The following is a 16,875-nucleotide window of genomic DNA, read 5'->3' as shown; positions in this document are numbered from 1 at the left end:
ACAAATGAGGTGTTGTTGGATAATTGTGTAAGTGAGTAAATGTAAGTCTGATTAATTATTTTCATGAGTGAGTAGGATGACTGCATAACCGACTAAGATGACTGCTGATGTGTCAATGTCTATATATGTGTATAAGTGCATTTGATAGTTGTTGGACCTGCGGTGGGCAAGCCCAGCACAAAGGGGGGTAGCTTGGCTCGAGTGACAAGGCGGTAGAAGGCTGTTGTGTTAAGCCGGCTATGACCAAATAATAACTCCCTGCACACCACATAAAAAGAAGGACACCACACCACTGTTATAGATAAATACGTTTCGTTTATGTAAAAGTTCTCTGGGTTGGAAGAAGTTCAATTAGCTAATCACATTCACCTTTCTTACATGGGTTTGATTAGCTGTGTACTGGTTGCGTAGGAATAAATGGTTGGACTCTAATAAATAAATATACTGGATAAATATCAGGATTCAATACATTTGGAATAAATATCAGCAATGACTGGAATAAATATCAGCAAAACATCACAGTTGCATAGCAAGTTAGATACCGATCGTTTCACATAAATATCTCAGGGTCATACTGGTATCGCTGCCACCAATTAATCACTTTCAGGGTAAACACATTTAGATTGCCATTTAATCCGGAATGCGCGCTCTTACAGTTTTTGAAGTGTTCACGGGTTCGGGCTCTCTGGGCACAAGATACTCGTGATAATCCTTTAGTTGCACTTAAGCCTATTGCGCGTGTATCTGGAAGATAAAGACATACAATGACTACGGCAATTACACTCCGCGGCCAGCCGGTTTAATACTACTGCGGCCGGAGGAGTCTGTGCGCTTCTGTCAACGCAGGCGGGGTCTCCGAAGGCGGCTTCAGTTCATGAGTCCTCAGACCGTTGAATGGGCTGCCGGAGGGGTCAAACTACCTGCGCGCACAGTTCAAAATTGGAGCCGCACCTCAGTCCCGGAACAATGCGGCAACTTCAGGGGAAGACACGGTCCCACCTCACTTTAGCTGCGCCGGTAAGCGCTCCAGTCGGTATGGCCCTTCTCCCAAGGGCGAAGGGGGGTTCCAGGGGCTCCGCGATCCTCCCTCCGATCTCACTCATGGGGGGGCTCCCGCCCACAACAACAGTCCCCAAGTCACTCGGGCAGGGCAGAGACGGTACTCTCGCCCAAATGAAGGCCAGCCTTTCCCCGCCCCAGCGCAGCACCTCACCTTCTGTCCACGATCAGCGCTTCGACGGCGGTGGTTTCGGAGACGTCCGAAAGCCCGCCAGGAGGCACTTAAGTTGAAGGAGCCCTGTCAAGGGTCGCAGTCGCGATCTCACCACTGGGGGAGGCGGGGAGGCTCTAACTATGGCCAAAGTCTCTGAGGGGCAATTGGGCACTCGCTGGCCAGGTGCTGAAGGCGAGAGGTCACTGCTCGTGCTTCTGACTGGAACGCCAGTCAGGGTCCACGCCAACAACCTCGGCTGTACTTCTGCCTGCGCTATCAGCTGCCTCAGGGGGGGGAACAGGGCAGGTGGTCAAGTCCTCTTCTATGTTTCTTCTCATCTCCACTTTTTCTCATCATGGCCGCCAGGGACTGGGCCTTTTATAGCCAGTGCCCTGGGGTGCCAGTACGAGCCAGAAGGTTCTAGAACCTTCCCTGGCTGTGTCAAAGACATGGCCCTTCCAAGGTGTCTTTTTGGTCATTAGGAGCCACCATACTGGGCTTCCTAAGGCAGCCATTTTGTGTACTTGTAACTTCTGAGGGGATTCCTGTCAGGTTTGCAGGTTACACAAAGTGCGCCAAAACCTCCAAAGGGTCAGAGGTCAGAAGGACTCCAATGGGAGTCACTCTCATAGGGGACAATGGTGTCCACCATTTTAGGGTTGACAACCTCAGTGTGTAATGCCACCGGTTCTGTCAGGCGCCTTGTACATAGGTGCCAGGAACTTGGTGAGCAACTGAGCGTCAAGGAGCATCTAACCCCATGGGACAACACACAAAAAGGTCTTGGTAGACAAATAAAAAGCGACAAATTTTAGGAGGCACGGGGGAACAAAATAAATCATGGTGTGAGGGGACTCTCAGAAGCAGACAGGTCTAACAATAGTGTTCTATTAATTAGTGACTGCATGTATAAATGATTCTGTTGTTGAATGGGTAGTTGTGTGTGTAGACTTAGGAATCAGTGAGTGGGTACGTAGTAACTGGTATTGGTGTGTCAATGGATTCAAATATGGTACTCTGTATTTTACAGTGAGTGATGAAAGGTTATACCAGTGTAGGATGAGGTGTGTCAGATTGTCACGTGGAGGATGTCATCAGTGATGTCATCAGTGATGTCATTTGAGATGTCATCAGTGATGTCACTGACCATGTCATGAATGATGCAATATGCGACATCATCAGCAGTGCATTGCGGACGCGCGAATTATAGTTAGCAGAACTAACTATAACAGAGGAATTTCTATGGTTTTGTACGAGTGAAATGGCCAGTTAACTATAACACCCCTGAAACCTAAGGTTTTTTCTGTGAATTTCTAAGGTTTTTTAAATGCTAATTTCTAACTATAATGTCTCTGAAACCTATGTTTTTTTTCAGTGAATTTCAAAGGTTTTTTAAATGCTAATTTTTAAGTGTGATAGTAGTTATACCTATTTTTTTGTACTGATTTTCTACAGTTTTTTAACTGTTCATTTACAAATATTTTATTCATTAAATAACATTATATATTTTTCTGAAAATTGCAAAAAAAGCATACAAAATTATTTTAATATATTTATATTATTTTCTTTAAAAAAAAATTTCTCAAAGCGTACACATCACGGTGGGTGTGCGGATTCTAGCCGCTATTTTGGAAAAGTCATGAAGGATCCGCGTACGGTGTGCGACGGCTGCGTGTTTTTCAGTTACATCATATACATTTAATATTATGTGATGTGCGCGATTGGTATGCGACCAGTCCACGACTCCTGCTCCCACTCATTCGCGACACATGCGCATTACGGTACGAGATGCTTGCGCGGTGGCGGGTCCCACGTGATTTCATATACGTGCTGGGGCACGCTGGGTGCGCAACTCCCGCAAAAAAATGTTATGCTGCAAAATGATATGTATGCGTCTTTAATATACATATTAGGGCAAGAGATTATCTAAGATAGTCATAAAAATCACATATTTGTACTTATAATAAACTTATATTATTTTTAAATATATTTTTGCAAAGTCGGGTGCGTGCATCGTGAGTGCAGAGAACCAGGTCAGCAGAGGTGCTGTAGAGCCAGAGAAACCAGGTCAGCAGAGCCGTTGTAGAGCCAGAGAACCAGGTCAGCAGAGCTACTCTAGAGCCTAAGAAGCAGGTCAGCAGAGCTGCTCTAGAACCAGAGACCCAGGTCAGCAAAGCTGCTCTAGAGCCAGAGACCCAGGTCAGCAGAGCTGCTCTAGAGGCTGAGAACCAGGTCAGCAGAGCTGCTGTAGAGCCAGAACACCAGGTCAGCAGAGCTGCACTAGAGGGAGAGAACCAGGTCAGCAGAACTGCTTTAGAGCCAGAGAACCAGGTCAGCAGAGCTGCTCAAGAGCCAGAGAACCAGGTCAGAAGAGCTGCTTTAGAGCCATAGAACCAGGTCAGGAGAGCTGCTTTAGAGCCAGAGAACCAGGTCAATAGAGTTGCTCTAGAGCTGGAGAACCAGGTCAGCAGAGCTGCTGTAGAGCCAGAGAAACCAGGTCAGTAGAGTTGCTTTGGAGGGAGAGAACCAGGTCAGCAGAGCTGCTCTAGAGCCAGAGAACCATGTCAGCAGAACTGCTTTAGAGCCATAGAACCGGGTCAGCAGAGCTGCTTTAGAGCCAGAGAACCAGATCAGCAGAGCTGCTCTGTAGCCTTAGAACTAGGTCAGCAGAGCTGCTCCAGAGGGAGAGAACCAGGTCAGCAGAGCTGCTCTAGAGCCAGAGAACCATGTCAGCAGAACTGCTTTAGAGCCATAGAACCGGGTCAGCAGAGCTGCTTTAGAGCCAGAGAACCAGATCAGCAGAGCTGCTCTGTAGCCTAAGAACTAGGTCAGCAGAGCTGCTCTAGAGCCAGAGAACCAGGTCAGCAGACCTGCTGTAGAGCCAGAGAAACCAGGTCAGCAGAGCTGCTTTAGAGGGAGAGAACAAAGTCAGCAGAGCTGCTTTAGAGCCAGAGAATCAGGTCAGCAGAGCTGCTCTAGCTGACACTGACTGACTGACACTGACTGACTGACACTGACAGATTGACAGTGACTGACACTGATTGACTGACACTGATACTGACTGACACTGACACTGACTGACACTGATTGACTGACACTGACTGACTGACAATGACTGACTGACTGACTGACTGACACTGACGGACTGACTGACACTGACCGACACTGATTGACTGACACTGACTGACTGACACTGACTGACACTGACGCTGATTGATTGACACTGACTGACTGACTGACTGACACTGACTGACTGACAGTGACACTGACTGACTGACACTGACTGACTGTGACTGACTGACTGACACTGACTGACTACTCTCTACTACTCACTCTCTACTACTCTCTACTACTCACTCTCTACTACTCTCTACTACTCACTCTCTACTACTCTCTACTAATCACTCTCTACTACTCACTCTCTACTACTCTCTACTACTCTCTCTCTACTACTCACTCTCTACTACTCACTCGCTACTGCTCTCTACTACTCACTCTCTACTACTCACTCTCTACTACTCACTACTACTCACTCTACTACTCTCTACTACTCTCTACCACTCACTCTCTACTACTCTACTACTCACTCTCTACTACTCTCTACTACTCTCTCTCAACTACTCACTTTCTATTACTCACTCTACTACTCTCTGCTACTCACTCTCTACTACTCACTCTCTACTATTCACACTCTACTACTCACTCTCTACTACTCGCTCTCTACTACTCTCTACTACTCACTCTCTACTATTCTCTGCTACTCACTACTACTCTCTACTATTACTCTCTACTACTCACTCTCTACTGATCACTCTCTACTACTCTCTACTACTCACTCTCTAAAACTCACTCTCTACTACTCTCTACTACTCACTCTACTACTCTCTATTACTCTTTACCACTCACTCTCTACTATTCTACTACTCACTCGCTACTACTCTCTCTACTACTCACTCTCTACTACTCTCTACTGCTCACTCTCTACTACTCGCTCTCTACTACTCTCTACTTCTCACTCTCCACTGCTCACTCTCTACTACTCGCTCTCAACTACTCTCTACTACTCACTCTATTACTCACTCTCTACTACTCTACTACTCTCTACTACTCTCTCTACTTCTCACTCGCTACTAATCTCTCTACTACTCACTCCCTACTACACACTCTCTACTACTTGCTCTCTACTACTCTCTCTCTACTACTCTCTACTACTCACTTTACTACTCTCTAATACTCACTCTACTACTCACTCTCTACTACTCACTCTCTACTACTCACTCTCTACTACTCTACTACTCTCTACTACTCTCTCTCTACTACTCACTCTCTACTACTCACTCTCTACTACTCTCTACTACTCACTCTCTACTACTCTCTCTCTACTACTCTCTACTACTCACTCTCTACTACTCTCTACTGCTCACTCTCTACTACTCGCTCTCTACTACTCTCTACTTCTCACTCTCCACTGCTCACTCTCTACTACTCGCTCTCAACTACTCTCTACTACTCACTCTATTACTCACTCTCTACTACTCTACTACTCTCTACTACTCTCTCTCTACTACTCACTCTCTACTACTCACTCTCTACTACTCTCTACTACTCACTCTCTACTACTCTCTCTCTACTACTCTCTACTACTCACTCTCTACTACTCTCTACTGCTCACTCTCTACTACTCGCTCTCTACTACTCTCTACTTCTCACTCTCCACTGCTCACTCTCTACTACTCGCTCTCACCTACTCTCTACTACTCACTCTATTACTCACTCTCTACTACTCTACTAATCTCTCTACTACTCACTCCCTACTACACACTCTCTACTACTTGCTCTCTACTACTCTCTCTCTACTACTCTCTACTACTCACTCTACTACTCTCTAATACTCACTCTACTACTCACTCTCTACTACTCTCTACTACTCACTCTCTACTACTCACTCTCTACTACTCTACTACTCTCTACTACTCTACTACTCTCTACTACTCTCTCTCTACTACTCACTCTCTACTACTCACTCTCTACTACTCTCTACTACTCACTCTCTACTACTCTCTCTCTACTACTCTCTACTACTCACTCTCTACTACTACTCTCTACTACTCACTCTCTACTACTCACTCTACTATTCACTCTACTACTCACTCTCTACTACTCCCTCTCAACTACTCTCTACTACTCACTCTCTACTACTCTCTCTCTACTACTCTCTACTACTCACTCTACTACTCACTCTCTACTACTCTCTACTACTCTCTCTGCTACTCTCTACTACAAACTCTCTACTATTCATTCTCTACTACTCACTCTCTACTACTCTCTCTACTACTCACTCTCTACTACTCTCTCTACTACTCACTCTCTACTACTCACTCTCTACTACTCTCTACTACTCACTCTACTACTCACTATCTACTACACTCTACTACTCACTCTCTACTACTCACTCTCTACTACTCACTCTCTGCTACTCTCTCTACTGCTCTCTACTACTCACTCTCTACTCTCTATTACTCACTCTCCACTCTCTACCTCTCTACCTCACTCTACCTCCCTCTCTACTACTCTCTACCTCTCTACCTCTCTCTCTCTACCGCTCTACCTCTACCTCTACCTCTCTACCTCTACACCTCTACCTCTACACCTCTACCTCTCTACCTCTCTCTACACGCACACATATGCACACATATATATATATATGCATATGCATTTTTATATATGTATGTGTATATTATCTACTGGCGGTCGCCAGTAGATAGTTATAGTTAGGACCGTGTTTCCATAGGAAATCCGCAACATTCTATTTAGAATAACTTTAGCGCCGGTTGCCGAATCCTGGCGAAATTTTCAAAATAGGTGGGGCGCTCCGCTCCGCTCCTACCCTGAAAGTCTCAGGGGGATTCGCCAAGCGGGGGCTGAGAAAAAAGGGGGGTCCCAAAACACGTTTTCCCCATGCAATTTTCCATAGAGACCTTTAGTCCAAGGTACAGCCCGAACGGCTGAACAGAATTACTTGAAATTTGGCAGAGAGGTAGTCCTCAGCTCAGGGAAGTGCCTTTTGCAGGTCTGGTGTCAATCTGTTCAGTAGTTCCTGAGAAAATCAAAAGTAAAATCATATATATATGTGGGCGGAGCCTAACCACACATCTCATCCTGAGATCTGATTGGCTGTCAGCACTTCATCCAAGAAGTGTTGGCAGCCATCTTGGGACCAATATACATGATAGCACCTCATTAAAAAGCATTGCAGTTAATAGAAGGTTTTAAGACTTTAGTTACATTATAAATCATTTGTTGATGGTGCCATACTCATTTTAGGAATTGTGGTATGTTCTAAGGTGATTTCACCATGTGAAAAAGCCTTCTGCTGGGATATCATGATTGAGAGAAAAATATTTTCTCATGCTTTTCCCACAGAGGTTTGGAAGGTGATCTATAAGATAAACTGAGAGCTTATTTTCTGTAAATTCACATTATCTTTCTCAGTCATGTGAGAATGAAGTTTGACATTCTCAGTAAAACATGTACATCCAACAAGGGCAGAGACTGTCAGTTGATTCCTTTGTGTTCCACTGCAGCTTCCCAGAGTGTTCCAAAGAACAACTAGAGCGCTAACAGTCCTACTTATGATAAACGTATGGCACGCCTGAAGCCATCTTGCTTGGATTAAAGTGGTAACTCTTAAAACATTTAATTTAAAAAGGAACAAAATGAGGGGGTTCATTTTTCCATAACAAGTATGATTAGTGCTGCAGAAAGAAAAACTAGGGCACATTTTGACTTCTGAAATCCTCTTTTATTTCATTAAAAAATTCTGACATGCAGACTGAAACATGCACTTTCAATACCAGCAGCAGTTTTCCCTGGTGAGCAGTAGCTTTACTACAGTGATCGAATGAGCAAAAAGAGTGCTAACATTCTGAATTTATGGCAAATGTGTGGCACATCTGAATGCCTCCTTGATGGAATCAAAGTAAAAAACTGAAAGTATTTCCTACTGAGGAGACTGCAGTAAATGAGGAAATTAGGAAACTTCATAACAAATAAGTCTCCCAAGATGGCCCCCAGAGACAAAAGAGCCCAAATGTAGCCCAAATATCACCCAGATGTAGCCCAAGTAAAGCCCAATGACAGAATGTCCCAGAGTGTTCTTAAAAACAACTAGAGCGCTTACTGTCTTCATTATGACAAAAGTATGGCACACCTGAAGCCATCTTGATTGGAATAAACTGGTAATGATGGAGCAGGGTTTTTACTCTAAAACCGAATACCTGTTTCATTTTCGCATGTTATAACTAAAAGTACTACTGATTAATTATTAAGTATTAAAAGTTTGTCAAATGTTGTCTAATCAACCTTATTAACAAGAGAATTACACGTGGGAATGCTATTGCATGGCTAAATAACAAGTGAACTAAGTTGGTGAGCAAACTGACATAAAACAATGTTGCTTATGTGATGTTATGGTGTTTTGCGCTTATAATTAATATGCATTAAGGGCTTCTGATGTCGCAAATGGCTAGATAAGTACATACACATAAGGGTATTAGCAGGGCAATAGCACTGTATAATCATTTCCGTGCAGTAATTCTGTTTTATGTTTATTTTTGCTTAAGTTGTCCATTGTGGCCTGCCACAAAATGGCCACCACCCGCAGCCTGCATTGGAGTTGCTGGAAATTTACAGAAAGGCTTCGCTCTGCCTGTGACCTTGCACCTCCGATGAACTGAAAAGCCATAAGCATGATGCCAAAAGCCCCTGAAAGACGGAAAAGTTGATACGAACTTAGTGTGATCCCATTTTCGCAACAAATTCACCTAATAGAGACATCCGTGGATGTTGCGAATTAGTCATGAACATTCAATTCTGCTATTCATTATTTGGGACAATCTATGCGTGAGAATAACCCGTACAATATCAAAAAGTACCAAGATGACATTATTTCCGCCATTCATCCGTTCTGAATAAAGAAATGTTACTTTTTAAAATGTAAAATTCAGTATAAATATAGTAGACTAGAGAGGTCTAGTGCCACTTCTTCCCGAGCTGATGATGCGAGGTCCCTATGCTGACGGAGAGGACGAAGACTCTACATGACGGCAGAAACTCTAATTTTTCTCCAGAGGACCGGTTCTGACTTAGGATCTGACATTTAGACAGAATAGGTAAATATGAGAGAAATTAAATTTGCATTTAATTGGCTTTTCTTGAAATTTTAGATAAATGATCAATTTGTTTGAATTCCTGTCTCGGGTGGTTATTTCTGGTCATGTTTATTGATTTTATTGTGAATCCTTTGAAATGTATTTTGCTAGATCCACAGCAACTAGCTGGTCTCATTGACCTCAAAGTACAGGCAGATTAAATAGAGCATATGTGAAAGGTGTTTCTCCTTTACAAGGCACGGATAGTGTGATTTAGGGTAAATGTTGGTGTAATGGGCCCCACCAGCGTATGATGTGTGTATGCGTGTGTGACTGTGAAACCATTCCGTCTGTGGAAGTAGAGGGGATTTGGAAGCTCTGATCTGCACCAGTTTCTTGGTAGCAGAATGATGGTTAGCTATTGTCTTGATCTAGCGAAATTGCATGTATATAGGCTTGTTGATTATTGATTGATATTTGTACTAACACTATATGTTGAAGTCCTGTTGAGTTCTATGTATTGTGAACGGCTTCTGGGATGTAGGGAGTCGGTGACAGTTCCGTAGTAGAGCAGAGGGAGTGTTGCTCTCGGAAAAGGCGGGATTGTTAGCCCTGTATGCAGACAGGGAAAAACGTGTGACAATTGAAGTTGCGCGTCGCATTGTCTGGGTTCGACAAGGTAGCATCGCCGTGTGTTGCCATTAGAAACGTATTTCTGTGTGAGAGAAGTGTATATGATAGCAAAGGTTATCTGTGAAACTCTGGTCTTAAGTCCCAGGGATCCGTAAGGTATTCCGTTAAAGCTTACCGCTGGAGAAGAAATAGGTATTCTCGGAGCTTGTTAGAAGGACAGGGCAGAGGTAAGCGCTGCTTTGTTAACATATGATATAATTCTGTAGTAGGACAGACTGTTCGCTGTCCTCGGGAAAGACGGAATTCTGTGTGAATGTACTACATTTTCTGGTGTGTAAGTGCATGAATGAGAAGGCATTCTGGTTAATTGTGAAACTCTTAGGAACATTCTGGAGGGAAACAGTTAATTGATGCTTGTTAGAAGTATAAAGTAGAGGGATGTGCTACTTTATCAACGGAAGTAACGATTCTGTAGTAGAGCAGAGGTAAGCGCTGTTCTCGGGAAAGGCAGAATTCTCGTGGGAAAGGTCTTTTGCTGTTCTGTAGCTAGCGAAGCAGACAATGGAGATGTTTGTATGTTGTAACTAACAGACTCGTAGAAGTTGAAACAAAGTCTACCAAATAGTCTTGTAAAGGAGGGGTAGGCGAGAGAGACAGGAGACAGGAGCAGAAGCGACTGCAGCGACTGCTGATGTCAGGAAGACCGCGCTGTGATTGGACAGTGGGTTAGAACGGAGGAAGCGCAGAGATTGGTGTGCTAGTGTACGCCGCGCTAGGATTGGGAGACATACAGGGTGACGTAGACGCTCCAGGATTGGTGCGTTAGTGTGAGTCGCGCTGGGATTAGTGGACTGAGTCAGTGACGTAGACGCTCCAGGATTGGTGCGTTAGTGTAAGTCGCGCTGCAATTGAACAAAAGATCGTACAGCTGTAGTAAGAGTAAACAGCTAGTGGAAAATAAGAAGATGTATTACCATGCTGAGGAAAAGAAGAAAAAGTCTTTGTTTAATAAGGTCAAAACCTGGTTTGACAACGATAAAGACATAGTGACAAGGGAAGGACAGTTATTGCCCCCGATAAGAACCCAGGCATCCTTCATGGTTGCGAAGTATGGGTATCATACCTGTATTTGGTTGGATAACTGGGTGAAATACACCAAGGATGACGGAGTGTTAGCGTTCCCAGAACATGGTTCATTTAATTTGGCCATACTGAGGAACTTACGAGAGCAGATGATGAACCTAGAGCCTCAGCCTAGGCCAACGCAATTTGAGGCATTAACTGAATGGGAAGACGAAATGCATGAACGAGAAAAGCAGAGGAGTGAGGGTAGCTATAGATACATGTTTGGGCGAAAGTATGATCGCGAAACCCATCATGACAGAATGAGAAGGTGGCGAGATGCCAGTATGACCGAGGGGTTATATCCTGTAAGAACAGCAGAAGAATCAGGAGGGAGAAAGTGTACAGAAAAAGAACACAATGTAGAGACCAGAAGATGTGGGGCAAATGAGTCTGATGATGATGTCCTAGAGGACATGCTCTACAAAAGACCACCCCCGTATAGAAGAGAACCAGAGGTAGGAACAGCAGTTACCCCAATAAGAAACACCCTGCGGATTATAAAGACAGAGGCTACAGCCCCTGAGCTGAAAAGTAGTTGTTCTCTGGCGGAAAGAGAAAGAGAGAGAGAAAGAGAAAGAGAGATAGAGAGAGAGAGAGAAAGAGAGAGAGAGAGAGAGAGAGATAGAAAAAGAGAGAGAGAGTGAGAGAGAGAGAGAGAGAGAGAAAGGGAGTTAGAGAGAGAGAGAGAGAGAGAAAGAGAGATAGAGAGAGAGAATGAACTTGAAAATGAAAAGACCAGAGAACTAGCAAGAACTACATCTGAACTAACAGAGAAAATCAGGGAGCTGACTAAGAATCTTTAGGCTGTTACAGTGCCTGTGACAATAGGCCCGGTTATGCCGATTTTTGACAAGCAGAGGACGGGTGAAAATGGTTTGATGGTGCCATATGTGGGCAATAAGTTGATTGTACCTCCGGAACAAGCAGAAATGAGAGCGGGAGAAACACAGTGGAGAACAGGAGAAAATCAGTGGAGACATACCGTATGTGGAGGGGAAATGAGTGTGCAGACTAACTCAAGTTTGAATTCTGGATGTATGGAAGGGAACAGAGGATCAATTTTGGAACCGCAAAGGGTGGCAGAACCAGGGGGTGCGGAAAAATCTGTGATAACTGCTGAAGATTTGAATGACTGGTTGAAAACATTACAGAAAAAGGAAAAAGAGTCACAGGGAATGGATGTAGCTAGGCTACGTATGGAAATGGAAGTAGGAACCATACCTACGGACACACTGAAGAATTATCAGGAAGGGGAGATCCTCTTTTTGTGTAAGAGTATCACATGGAGAGCAAAGAACATACATGACAGGTTGAAAGGAATAGCCAGTGAAGTGGGAATTGACATGGATAAGGTGAAAGCTTTACAGAAAACATACCAAGTGGATTTTTCAGACAAGGATATTGAGAATCTGAACAATGTAGGCCGAACAGGACAGATTAAGGAAATGATTGCCTTGTTAAGGAAATGGGGAGATGTAGAAATATGGAAAGACAGATGGTATCGAAAGCGAGAGGATGGAGTGGATAGAACCTACTCAGCATTTCCCCTGACAGAAAAAGAGAAGGCAGTGACAGCGCACCCCATGAGAGAGATTCCAGGAGGGGGGTATGTACATGTCCCAGACAGGATATTTTATCATTTACGAATGATTTCCCTCCTCTAAGGGAAAAGCCTGTGGAGTGGTACAGACAAGTCGACAGATTTGTAAAGTTGTCAAAAGTACTGTGGATTGACCTGAAAAGTCTGTTTGATATAATTGTACCAGCAGACCTGTGGGCAGAATGTAAAATAGTCATAGACTGGCACACTAAGGAATACCCGAGAGATCCAAAAACAGGAGCTCCAGACCCGGAGGTAATGAAAAAGTATGAGCAGGTTATGGCCTTCTTGAAGAATAAAGTACCCCCCAAGGAGACAGACTGGGTTAAAATAGACCGAACACATCAGGAATTGAAAGAATCAGTCCATGCTTACTATGAAAGACTGATACTAGCTTTTAAGCAGTTCAGTGGAGATGAACACCTGGGTGACAAGGATCTGAGTCATTTTGTGTACAGATTTGTGTATGGTTTGCGGCCTGAAATCAGTGACGTGATACGGCAGCATACCGTGGATTGGCAGAGTAAGAAGATTGATGAGATTTTGAGACATGCAAAATACTTCAGTGATGAGATTGAGGCAAAGCAGAGAAAACTGAAAGAAAAGGCAATGTGGGCACAGGTGAAAGTTGCAGAAAGACAGGAAGCTCAGCTGGTTGAACAGGCAAATAACCCAGGAAATAAACCTAGGTTTGGTTTAGGAAAAGGAAAAGGGAATATAGAGGAAGCAAAGAAAAAGTTCCCCTGCCACAACTGTGGAAAATTGGGGCACTGGAAATCCGAGTGTAAGAATCCACCGTCTACTAACGATGATAATTCATCATTGAATTCGCAGGTGCAGAGCGAGGGGTGTGGTCAGCATCGGCAACAGCAGAAGGCTGATAAGCAGCAGAATCAGGTGCCAAAACCACCCTTGCCACAGAGAAAAGGATCCTAGAAGTACAGCCAAGAATCGGAGTTCTACGATGAAGAGCAGGTAATCAAACCAAAACGCGCAAGCGCTGTATCTGAGTACTGGCTGAAAAATGAGGGAAGTGACTCTGAGGGAGACTTCTGACGGTGCCGAAGAGAGGGGGAGGAGTGCGTACTTGGCGCAACTCTGGAAATAGACCAGGCAGGACCTTTTGTAGACGGGAAAATTAATGGTGAAAGCATCACCTTCCTAGTTGATATTGGGGCCACGAGATCAACTGTCAGGTCAGCTGATATAAAGAATCTTCCTCTCTCGGATGAAGCAATCTAGTGGTTGGTGTATCCAACACACAGATAAAAACACTACTTACTGAACCAGTAAGGGTTAGAATAGGGAAATTTTCAGACATGCACCGATTTGTGGTGTGTGACACCAGTCCAGTGAACTTGTTAGGCAGGGATCTACTGTGCAAAATGAATTGTACTATTTTCTGTACTCCAGATGGTATAACCTTTGAAACACCTGATGAGGATGTGCTATACAGAGTGACCATGGATAACAGAGAATGTGAGGCTTTGGGAACATATGCAATATTTAATCCTGATGCATTACCCTCAGAGTTGAAACAGACAGTGAAAGCAGCAGTTTGGGATTTTACTGGAGAAGATGTGGGCCTGATGAGAAATGTAGATCCAGTAAAGATTACTGTAAAAGAGGGAGTGGTTTACCCAAACATACCGCAATACAGATTGACACCAGAAATAATTGAAGGAATAACACCCTTAATTGAGAAGATGATCCAGCAAGGGGTGCTAAGAGAAATATTGAGCAGCCCATGTAATTCACCGATAATGGGACTGAAGAAACCTAATGGAAAGTTCAGAATAGTACAAGATTTGAGAAAGATTAACAAGATTGTTGTGCCATGTTGTCCGATTGTGCCAAATCCATCAGTGATTTTGTATCAGATTCCTCATGATGCAGAATGGTACACGGTAATTGATTTGTGTCATGCTTTCTTTTCAATCCCATTGCATCATGACAGCCAGCCAATATTTTCATTTAGATTTGGAGAGCGGATTTTGGCATGGTGCCGAATCCCACAGGGGTATACAGAGAGCCCCTCAATATTTAATCAGTTGCTAAAGAAATCTCTGGAAAGTCTGACAATGCCTGAAAATTCAGTCTTGGTCCAATATATTGATGACCTACTTGTGGCATCAAAAACACGTGAAGCTTGTGAAGTAGATACCATTGCATTACTGAATCACTTGGCAGATGGAGGATTAAAGGTATCTCCAGCCAAATTGCAGTTCTGTAAGAAAGAAGTCCAGTATCTGGGACACAACATTGAGAAAGGCCTGAGAAAAGTGACTATTGACAGAATCAAAATCATTAGGGGAATGAGAGCCCCAATGACACAAAGAGAAGTGAGAATGTTCCTGGGAATGGTAGGTTACTGTCGTCAGTGGATAAGTAATTTTTCCCTGATTGCCAAACCATTGATTAAATTGACCGAAAGTGAGGTGAAAGATCCAGTGGAACTAAACCCAGAAGAAATGGCTGCATTCAGAGAGCTGAAAGACAGACTGTGTGAAGCTCCCGCCCTAGGGATGCCTGATTATGAAAAGGAATTTGAGCTGTACTGTAGTGAGAGAAATGGATGTGCACTTTCAGTGTTAATCCAGAAACACGGACGTCTGAGAAGGCCAATTGCCTATTTCTCAGCAACTCTTGTCCCAGTAGCTGTGGGTTTGCCAGGTTGCCTGAAAGCAGTAGCTGCTACTTGCAAAAGTTTGGAACAAAGTGAGGGAATCATAATGGGATACCCTGTACGGGTATTTGTACCTCATGATGTGGCAATCCTTTTAAGAAGGAGCCGGACACAGTTTATGTCTCATAGTCGGCTGACTAAATATGAGAAAGTCATTCTTGGTGCAACCAATGTGAGCCTGGAGAGATGTGTGAATGTGAATCCAGCGACACTGTTACCTGACGCTGAATGTGTGGGAGTGAGAAATGATGTTGATCATGATTGTCTGGATGTACTTGATTACTGTACAAAACCAAGGCCAGATATAAGAGATCTGCCACTGCCTGAAAGTGATCATGTGTTGTTTGTGGATGGATCTTGTCTGAGAACAGAGGAAGGAGTGCTGAGTGCTGCATATGCTGTGTGCAAAGTCTCGGAAGGTGTGGAAGCATCACCCTTGAAAGGAATTTAATCTGCTCAGGTGGCAGAACTGGTAGCACTGACAAAGGCATGCAAAATTGGCAGAAGTGTGAGAGTGACTGTGATGACTGACAGTCAGTATGGCTTTGGAGTTGTCCATGATTTTGGCCAGCTATGGCTACAAAGAGGTTTCCTGACCTCAAGTGGAACTCCCATAAAGAATGCTGAAGTGGTTGGAAAACTGCTAGAGGCGATACAGCTGCCTAAAGAACTAGCAGTTGTAAAATGTGCTGCTCATGGTCAAGGTGACGATTTTGTAACCGTTGGTAACAAGTTTGCCAATGACATAGCACAATATTGTGCAAGGAACAATCACTCAATTAACAGGAGCAAAGAAAGGGAAATGTCTTCTTGTTCATTAATGTTTACTAATGAAGTGGGGACATGGGAGGAAGTAAAACAGCTGCAGGATGAGGCAGAAGATGATGAAATGAGAGATTGGGTGAAGGCAGGTTGTGCACCTAGAGAAAAGGATCATGTGTGGGTCTACAGGGATGGAAGACCAGTCATGCCAAACAGCATGCTATCAACAATGGCAAGAATGTATCATGGCCAAGGACACCTGGGGAGGGATGCTATGATAAGAGCCTTTAAGCAAACCTGGTACAGTCCAAAGTTCAGACTGATAGCAGAAAGTCTCTACCAGAGATGTCTGATATGTCAGCAATTCAATCCTGGAAAGAAAACAGTGGTGAGCCTAGGAACAATAGGCAGAGAGGGAGGACCCTTCACAAGAATGCAGATAGATTTCATTGAAATGCCCCCAGTCAACAGGTTGAGGTATGTCCTGGTGGTGGACTGTTTGTTTTCAAGGTGGGTGGAGGCGTACCCAACAAGAAGAAATGATGGGATAACGGTGGCAAAATTACTGTTAAGAGAGTTCATCCCAAGGTACGGGTTCCCAGTAACCATTGAATCAGACAGAGGAGGACATTTTTATAGTGAAATCATGGGTCTAATTTGTGAAGCATTGAGTGTACAGCAGAAGTTGCATTGTGCTTACCGACCA

This window comes from Triturus cristatus, chromosome 6, assembly GCF_964204655.1.
Source record: "Triturus cristatus chromosome 6, aTriCri1.1, whole genome shotgun sequence".
NCBI lineage: Eukaryota > Metazoa > Chordata > Amphibia > Caudata > Salamandridae > Triturus > Triturus cristatus.
This window is presented reverse-complemented; position numbering follows the sequence as displayed.